The following is a 9,723-nucleotide window of genomic DNA, read 5'->3' on the forward strand; positions in this document are numbered from 1 at the left end:
AGAAGGTTGAGAGGTGACCTTGTGGCTGCCTATAAGTTCATCACGGGGGCACAGAAGGGAATTGGTGAGGTTTTATTCACCAAGGTGCCCCTGGGGGTCACAAGAAATAATGGCCACAAGCTAGCAGAGAGCAGATTTAGACTAGACATTAGGAAGAACTTCTTCACAGTTCGAGTGGCCAAGGTCTGGAATGGGCTTCCAAGGGAGGTGGTGCTCTCTCCTACCCTGGGGGTCTTCAAGAGGAGGTTAGATAAGCATCTAGCTGGGGTCATCTGAACCCAGCACTCTTTTCTGCCTATGCAGGGGGTCGGACTCGATGATCTATTGAGGTCCCTTCCGACCCTAACATCTATGAATCTATGAATCTATGAACTCTCTGCTTCCCCACATAGCTGAGAGCTGGCCAGGCGCTGCCTCACTGCACCAGGATGAGGTAGCTCTCTGAGCAGCAGGACAGCTCCTGGCCAGCTCCCAACTGCTTGGGGAAGTCCCTACTCAACCCAGGGCTGGCTGGACCTTGCCAGCCCCTGGCGGTCTGGGGAAATGCCTGCCCCGCCTGGGGCTGCCTGGGAGCTGCCCCAGGAGTGGGACAGCTCCCGGCCTAACTCCAGCTGCTCAAAGAAGCGCCTTTGGGCATGGAGCTTGTCTTCATGTGCCTGGAGCTCGGAGAGCCCTGCAGCAGCAGCTGTCTCCCAGCCCCCTGCACATTAGGACCTCCTGATGTGTACAGGGCAAGGAGACAGCTGCCACTGCAGCCGGCAGAGCTCTCCTGGACCCATATGCATGGGGATCAACCCTGTGCTCCCCGCCAGTTTTCAAGATAGCACCCCAGGTAGCCTGGAGCTCTCCCCAGCTCCTTCCGGGGGCCAGAGCAGGGTCGGAGCAGCCAGAGGGTAAATGTGTTGAAGCTGTGTGACTATATCAGGGTGCTGATTGAGTATTGTAGGCAGGAAACACAGTGTTTGTAAGTAGAAACTTAGAGCTTTGTAATATAAAAGTGAACTGCAAGGCTAAATTGAGGAGTTTGCTAAGTCAATTTTATAACCAGGAAAATTCCAAATAATACTCACAACACCACAATAATGCCAGTGCTCCTGTTCACTGGGCTGTGGGGGACAGTTGCTAATGAAACAAAGATCATCTTACCTTGCTAAAAAGGTTTTTCCCTCTGTGAAATGCTCCTAGCCATTGGATTACTGATGGTATAACAGAGTGATAAGAATTTGGGTAACCACAACACCACAAGTGGTTGCATTCTGTGCCAGTAGTAGCACAGCAGCAAGAATCAGGAGGAGTTTGCAGAGGAAAAAAAGTATTGAGAGTAAACAAAAAGTAGAAAGAACAGGAATGTCAGCTTTTGTCTTCCCTGATTTTGGTGGAGACTTCTGAGCGGGCCGGGAGCGGTCCCAGGTTCTCGGGAGTGCGCGGCGGGCTGTGGCCAGCAGCCCTGGCACGTGGGTCGGGGAATGCAGGCCGGCGGACTAGAATTAGGCACGGACGCTTAGCGGATGATTAAAGATTATTTTACTTACACCGAAGATGGTCACGGTGCAGGCAGGAAAACTTGCTTGAGTTGCAGTTACAGACAGAAAAGAAGAGAAGCGGACAAGAGTTCCTTCCACGCGAACCTCTAGCCCAATCCGGTTGAAGGCTCTAAACACGCGAGCCCGTCGTGTCAACCGAAGAAAACAACTCGGAGAAAGAGCTCTGGATACACTCACACGAAGTTTGCTAGGCTTCGTGGAACTTGCGCGCAGGGAAGGGGTTCGTCGAGGGATCGTTCGGCGACGGGGAGAGGCCAGAGGTTGATCAGACCCCTATAGCCTTCTCAAGGTACACGCTGGGTCCGATAGGCTCTGCAGCGCTTAGAGATCTTCACAAGACGTGAAGTTCTCCTCCTCCTGATAGTTGTGGAGTCCTCCAACTTGGGCGGAAACCGCTCAAGCCTCTTATACGGCTAGCAAGCCAATCACTAGCCGCCACGTAGGAATAATTTAGAACTGGCCAATAGTGGGACACAAATTTGCATGCGGGTGGCGGGAACTCCTTTGCACCGTGCATTTCTTTTTGCAACTAAGAAATGCACCCTGCAAAGAAAGCTCTGAGTGGCGGGAAATAATTTAGCAGTGCCGAAGTGCGCACACACAAAATCACACCCTTGGGTTGTGACAACTTCCTTTGATGACCTGAGAACTGGTACTGGAGAGTGACCACACAGTACAAACCTATGTCCAGTTTTGGGCTCCACATTTCAAGGTGGATGTGGAATGTGGATGTGGAAAAGAGTCTAGTGAAGAGCGACAAAATTGATTAGAGGCTTGGGAAGCATGACTTATGAGGAAAGGCTGAAAGAATTAGGGTTATTTAACCTGGACAAGAGAAGACAGAGGGGGGATTTGATAACAGTTATCAAATACCTGAAGAGCAATCACAGAGAGGGTGGACATAGACTATTCTCAATGGCCATAGGGGAAAGGACTAGGAGCAATGGCCTCAAGCTTCATCAGAGAAAATTTAGGTTGAAGAGTAGGAGGAGCTTTCTGACTAGGGCTACCTGGAGTGATTGTGGAATAACAGTCCCTGGAAGTTTCCAAAAGCAAAAATAGCCAGATACTTGGCTGGGATGGTTAGTCAGGAATGATACTGCCTTGAGCAGGGGGCTGGACTAGATTACCTTATGAGGTCCCTATTATAAACTCACACCTGGAGCTATAGCTTCCCTACACCTTAATTGAAAATGGAGAGTAAGTGAAGTGGTGAGAGACAGACTGACTCTGAGCATTAATACCATATTTTCTCACATACCATGCATTCCCAGATAAAACTTGCACTTTGTTTTTTTGGAAGACAAAATGTAGAAAAAAGAGCTAGCCTTTTCATAAACACACTGTGTTTCAAAATGGCTTCTCTCTCCCTGCCAGTAAGCAAGAGAGTCCCAGTCCAGTGTTAACCCTTTCACAGGCACTTTCAAATTGGAAAACTGCTTTTTGAGCAAAAGGTATGTATGGTATGTGAGTAAAAAGATTATTTAAGTTCTTCATTCCACGTGATCTCCATTCCACACAGGGAAAAGGATGCAATGATGGCTTGAGGTCACCTTCACACTTCTCTGTTTTCCACTCACTGGATAATACATCTACATGTGCCATCAGGGTGATGTGATAAATTCTGGCACAGATTGCACTGGAGTCAGCTGCTCCTGGGTGTAGCATCTACACATGTGACTGGGACTGCAGCAGTTTGAGCTGGGGATGGAGTAGCCCTGGACTGGCAGGGAGTCATCCCCAGGCTCTGGGTAGCAGCATCAGGCAGTGGAGCAGCTGGCTGGGGCATGAAGCTACTAAAATGCAGGCCTAGGCAGCAGGCAGCCCCCATACTTTAGCATTCTCATGCCCCATCCATCCTCTGTCACCATCTAGACCTGTTTTGGTGGTTAGGTATCCAGGTTGTAGCCATATTGGTCTAGAGGCAAAAGGAAATCAGAACTCATAGTAGAGGTGATATCTTCTATTGAACCAACTAGATTTTTGCAAAAAAAAATCTTTAATTGCAAGCACAAATCTTTCTAGTTTGTGCCTGAAAACTTACAATTAAATAATTTTTTTTGCAAAAGTCTAGTTGGTCTAATAAAAGATATCACCTCTACCATGAGTTCTGATTCCTTGGTAGAGTTAAATACTTTTCCATAAGATAGTACTGTCAGAGAGTTATTTACTGCACCCTAGTACCGGTGGACATGTAGACAGTGGCACTTTACTGTGGAGCTAATTAGTTAACTCCGCAGTAAAGTGTGCATGTAGATGCATCCACTGCATGCCTATCTGGCACCTTTTGTAGGTTGGGGCACTTTGATGGGGTTGTTTCCCCAGCCAAGAACCAGCAATCTGTCCATGGCCCCCTTACCTGGCCACCCTTCTAGCATATCCCTTTTACCAACAACCTCAAGGTGAAATGTTAGAGCCATTCTACTCTGTACTGCCACTAACTTCACATTGTGAGGGTGAAAAAGCAGAGATTTTTTTTTTTAAAGAAAAATTGTTCGTGTTCCAAGCCAAATCAGCCAAATCAATTCCAAATCCATGAGTCATTCAAGAACCATATGTGGCCCTACTACCAGCAAACATCCTCCACCACCCACTGGGGCTTCATATGCTTCCAAATCATTTGGTAGGTATCCTACATGCAGGCCCAAGACCAGAAACTTGAGGTTCAGATGCCCCCCGAGTTTCACTTGCCCTCAGCCATTCAGCTGCCAGGAGAAAGATAAGGTGGAGTCTCCCATTTCCATAAGTGGGATCTTCCAAGATCTTCCCACTGGAAATGAAAGTGGGAGGTTAACTATACATTACCTCCATGGGTACTACCTGTGCCAGAAAAATGGTTATCCCCAGCGACTAGGAAAACTGCCTAAGTGGTCACAGTACTTCCCCCTGCCAGGTAAGAAAACAGAGATTGGGAACTATAGGTGCAGCATCCTCTCTTCTGTCAATGAAGCAGTAGAAAAGCTACAGCTCTTCTTATCAGCCTACTGTACCACTCCTTTGAAACTTTCTTTCCACATCATAAAGGGCAATGTGCTGTGAGGCTCTTGTTCGTCTGTTTATTCTGCTTTGCCATGTCTATGAAAGTTAACACTTCTTTTGGTGCTAATGCTCCATACAGCTGGGTAGATAGGCTTTGTTCAGCACATGAAGCTGGTTTGAACTCAGCTTCCATTGTGCTGCAGTTTTTGTTCCCATTAGTGTGTTGGGTTTATAATCTCTCATTCTCTGATCACTTATTTATTTCCCTCTGGAGGGATTTCTTTCACCCAGCTTCAGCTTTTCTTAAAAATTGTTGCAGACCTTTAGGGCAACATGATTTCTCTACAACCTCAGCTGAACATTCAATTAAAAAAGCTAATGAGGACTGGTTTGCTTCTCCTCGAGCTGCAATGGATTACAACAATTTTGTTCTTACTAACTTATTCAGTTGTTGGAGACTATTACATAAGCTCTTTGAAATCTGTTAGACCGTGTTGGCTTAATATTAGTCTTAAAACATTAAAAGCCAGCAGTATAAAGTTAGAGCAGGGATGGCAGAGCTCCAGACTACTGAGAGATCTCCAACTGCTGAAGCAGGCAATGTTAGTTTAATTATTGTAAAGCTGTTCTTGTTGCCAGTTCCTCTAATTTTTTTGTGCTGTCAGCTGGGAAAAATGCCACCCCTTTCACTTAGTTTCAGGTGGAAGATTTTGTGTTTTGAACCAAGAAGCAATATACCCCTTTCAGAGTCTTGATACGTGAAAATGGGTTCTTCAATTCTGTTAAAGGTGACCTGCGAAGAAAGGGAAAATTGATTTTGTGAATTCTCTGTTTCTCTTCACCCTATTTGAAGCAGGCCTGCCTGAAAGATAAGTTTTCTTGGGTTTTTTTAGTAGTATTCTCAGGAGGAAGGGTTGAATCTTAGAAATAGCAGGAAGATTTTGTCTTGATTTCCCTGCTCTTTTCTTGGAGGTCTCCTTAAAGGATCAAGGGACTGGTGGGAGTTCACTGAAAGAGTAGAATATATCAGACCTTTAATTAAGAGGTCTGTCCTCCCCTGTTTGTCAGACATTTGAATTAAATACATGAAAAAAACCAAAGTACTCCCACATTTTGTCTAGAATCCTTTCTATTTGGCAGTGTTTTAATTTGTACTCCTTAGTAAATAGAATTGTCATGATTCTACTAGTTCTCCAGCCATTCATTCATCTTCCAGAACACAGAATAAGACCAGGTCTAAATTTTTTATGTTAAAAAAACAAAACAAAACAAAACAACAACAACAAAAGCAAGCTAACCCCTGGCTCTCTACAAAATAATTTTAAATTTTGCAAGAAATAAATAACAAGGACAGAATTTCTTGTTCTAGGAATACGACCTTTAAACAAATATGCTATTCATTATTTCAATGTAAACAGTAATCTATTCAGAAGGTACACACAGTAATTTACCACTCATGCCATGTTATAAATCAGAAGTATATTAATTTACTGCAATACTTACCAATGCTAGATATTATGCATACATTTTTTTATTATTTCTGGTCAAAAAATGAAAACCAGTTTAACAGAATATTAAAAACTCAGGTCTTTTTTTACTTGAAAAAGTTCGAAAGGAGTGAGTGAACAGAGAGAGCAAACAGAGCAGTTCACTGGGAGCAAGAGGAGGAAGGGGAAGAGGACAGGGAAAATGAGCCAATCACTAGGCATGAAGCATCAAATCCTGCTCTGGGAAGGTAAGTGAGCCAGGGCTGCATGTGTGTTTGGCTTGCTGGAGTGTTTGTTTGGTGGGCTGGGTGTGTGCTCTGAGCAGCTGGGAGTGCTGTTAGCTGAGTGATTGCTGCCTGTGTCTGACAAATGGGCAGAGCCCATCTAGGGCCAGGAGGATATAAAAGGAGACTCTCCAGACGTGTCCAGATGAGCATGGCAATGTGGTATGTGGTGCTGCAGATGTGTTTGCAGTGTCACATACTGCACGTTCAACTGTTCTCAGCATTGCTGGAGCAGCACAAGAGATTTTTTTTGACCCCTGAATATCCAGGGGTCAAAAAAGCCCATGCAAATAAAAAGCAGAGCGGTGCACGTGGAGGCAGCATGCTCTGCCCAAAACCGGAGCTTGGTGGGCCAGAGTCATGCCCCGGCTGCTGGCCAAGCTCCCAACAGCAGGATTGCCACAGCTGCTGCTTCCCGAGGACCCCAGGTAAGGCTGCTGAGGCCAGACCAGTGCTGGCCCCTGCCTCCCCTACCCCACCTGCGGTAACCTGCCGTGCACCGGAATGCGCATGGCATGGGTTCTCTGGGGACAACTAGTGGTGGCACAAGGTTCAGTGCTGCTAGTTGTCCCTGGGGAACCAAATGTCCACACTCTTCTGGACACGGTCCCTGAGTGACGAGGGAATGAATGAACAGGGCAGTTTGTAAGTCAGTTTGCTGCCCCATACTTTAATGGGGAGCTTTTAAGGTAAGTTTTTTCTTTAATTAACATTAATTAACCTACATATATTTAGTGTAAATATCTAAAACTCAGCAGTTAAACAAATACTTAAACCCCTTGTTTAACTAGAATCTAGAGCAAGGGGGAGTTCTCTAGGGAGTTTGCCTGAAACTCTTACCTTCTTTCACTGTAAGCTTGGTGAGAGGAAGCAGATTAGCAGGGAAAAGGGAACCCTTTGGGACGAAGGACCAGTGAACAGGCCAGCTTACATGGGGAGTTTGCTAGGAAAGGTCTCCTTGGAAAGAGGAGCAGGAAAAGAGGCAGTGGATTAAGATATGTAGAGAAATGGCTAAAGGATGTTGCAATGCCAGAGCCACTACCACTACCAAGTCTTCCTCTGCTTGCACCTGTGAGGGGTCTGTCCAGGCAGGACTGCTCATTGTCAAATCTTCCACCCAAATCCTGGTTTGGCTCTGTGGAGACTGTGGTTCATGAACAGTGTGTGCCCCTGGCAGCTGGGGGAGGGGCACAGCAGTGGTGGGAGCACAGCGGTAATGGTGGTAAGTCGGGGAACTCCCACAGATGCTGCCAGTACTATCGGTGGCAGGGGTGGTGAGCGCCAAGGGTCAGAAACTACCCGCAACCAGCACTGCCAGGGATCGTGGACCGCCTACAGATGCTGCTGGCAGTGTCAGTGGCGCCTTTTTGCAGGGGGTGCACTGCCATGCTCAGGGGGTGCACATGTACCCACATGCACCCCCTACATGTTGCCCCTGCTATGGCTTGTAGGTTTCTTCCAGTGACACCCAGGTGGGGGAGTGCCTGCAACGTGAGCAGTTCCTCATGGTGGCGTTGCTCAGGGAGCAGGCAAGAGCTACAGGAAGAGATGGCAAGGCTCCGAAGCATCCTCTACCACTAGAAGTTCATCCATTCAGTGCTGAAGGAAACTTCTAGGACCACAAAGGACTGTCAGAGGTAGTGCTAGAGAAGGAAGAGGATGTGGACTTCCAAGAAGCTAAAAGTTGGAAGCTTATGACTCTGGTAGCAAACAGAAGTCTTTGTCTCCACTTGCAGCAGTTTGCCTAGAGAACAGATATAGAAGCTAGCAACATGGGAAGAGAACCATGTGCCATTGGTGGAAGAGGCCAGGCCAGGAACCCCTAGGTTTTCCAGGGGATGGAAGCCAAAGCCCTGAGGTAAGTAGGGATGTGGATGACCTGGAGGAAGCACAAGCCAGAGGAGGCAACAGTGGAGGTCTTCTCATTCTTTCTGAGAAAGTAGGTGAATGGGATAGTTACCTCAGGTGCCTGTACGTGAATACACAGAGCCTGGGAAACAAGCAAGAAGACTTGGAAGTCACTGTACAGTCACAGAACTGATATGATTATAACAGCAGAGACTTGGTGGGACAGCTCGCATGATTGCAGTATGGTCATGCATGGATGTAAACTGTTCAGGAACGATAGGGAAGGGAAGAGAAGGAAGCTTTACATAAAAGAGCAATATAATTGTTCAGAGCTCCGGTATGAAACTGGAGATGGGCCTGCTGAAATTCTCTGGGTTTGGGTCAGAAGGGAGAGCAACAAGTGTGATGTCATGGTGGATACCTGCTATAGACCACCAGACCAGGAGGATGAGATAGATGAGGCTTTCTTCAAACAGTTAGCACAAGTTCCCCGATCAGAAGCCCTGGTTCTCATGGGGGACTTCAATCACCCTGACATCTGCTGAGAGAGCAGTACAGCAGTGCACAGGAAATTCAGGAAGTTTTTGGACAGTGTTGGGGAAACTTCCCAGTGCAAGTGTTGGAGAGGCCAACTAGGGGCCATGCTCTTCTTGACCTGCTGCTCACAAATAGAGAAGAATTGGTGGGGAACATAGAAGTGAATGGAAAATTGGGCAGCAGTGATCATGAGATGATTGAGTTCAGGATCCTGAGGAAAGGAAGGAAAGAGAGCAGCAGAGTAAAGATCCTGGACTTCAGAAAAACAAACCGCAAAACACTCAAGGAACTGATGGGCAGGATCCCCTTGGAGGCCAATCTGAGGGGAAAAGGAGTCCAGGAGTGCTGGTTGTATTTCAAAGAAACCTTATAAAGGGTGCAGGAATGAATTATCCCATTGTGCAGGAAGACTATCAAGTATGGCAGATGAGCAGCGTGGCTTAGCATAAAATTGTTCAGTGTGCTAAAACACAAAAAGGAAGCTGGAGTCTCTTCCAGCTTTGGTGGGCTGTGTGACAAACAACCAGGGAGGGGCATAAGAGTATTGCTTGGGTGTGCAGGGATGGAGTCGGGAAGGCCAAAGTGCAATTGGAGTTGAAGCTAGCAATGGATATGAAAGTGTTTGTAACAGGACACCAACCACAGACCCTGTTACAACCCAGAGGGCTTCATAGAACCCAAACATGGAGGAGAACTTATCTGCCTGTATGAGGCCGATTAAACCTTGGGGTTGAACATGGTGGCAGTGGCTTGGGTGTCTGGATGCCTGTGCATGGCATAAGGTGAGGGGAGCACATGGGACTGTGATGCCCGCTCCCATTGGCCCAGGAGGGGCTCCCCAGACTTTAAAGCTGGGTCAGCCGAGACATCTTCCCCGGATAGGGGAAGCACGAGTGAGCTGTAGCTCGTGTGTGCTGCACGGAGGTACAGGCATTAACCAGAGGAACTGCTAAGATACCTGGGAGCCAGGGGCAGATATCTGGGAATCCTCAGCTGGGGGCAAAGGAGCTGCTGCCACCAATGAGTCACATGTACCTCGGGGTT

This window comes from Alligator sinensis, unplaced genomic scaffold (assembly GCF_000455745.1).
Source record: "Alligator sinensis unplaced genomic scaffold, ASM45574v1 scaffold308_1, whole genome shotgun sequence".
Taxonomy (NCBI): domain Eukaryota; kingdom Metazoa; phylum Chordata; order Crocodylia; family Alligatoridae; genus Alligator; species Alligator sinensis.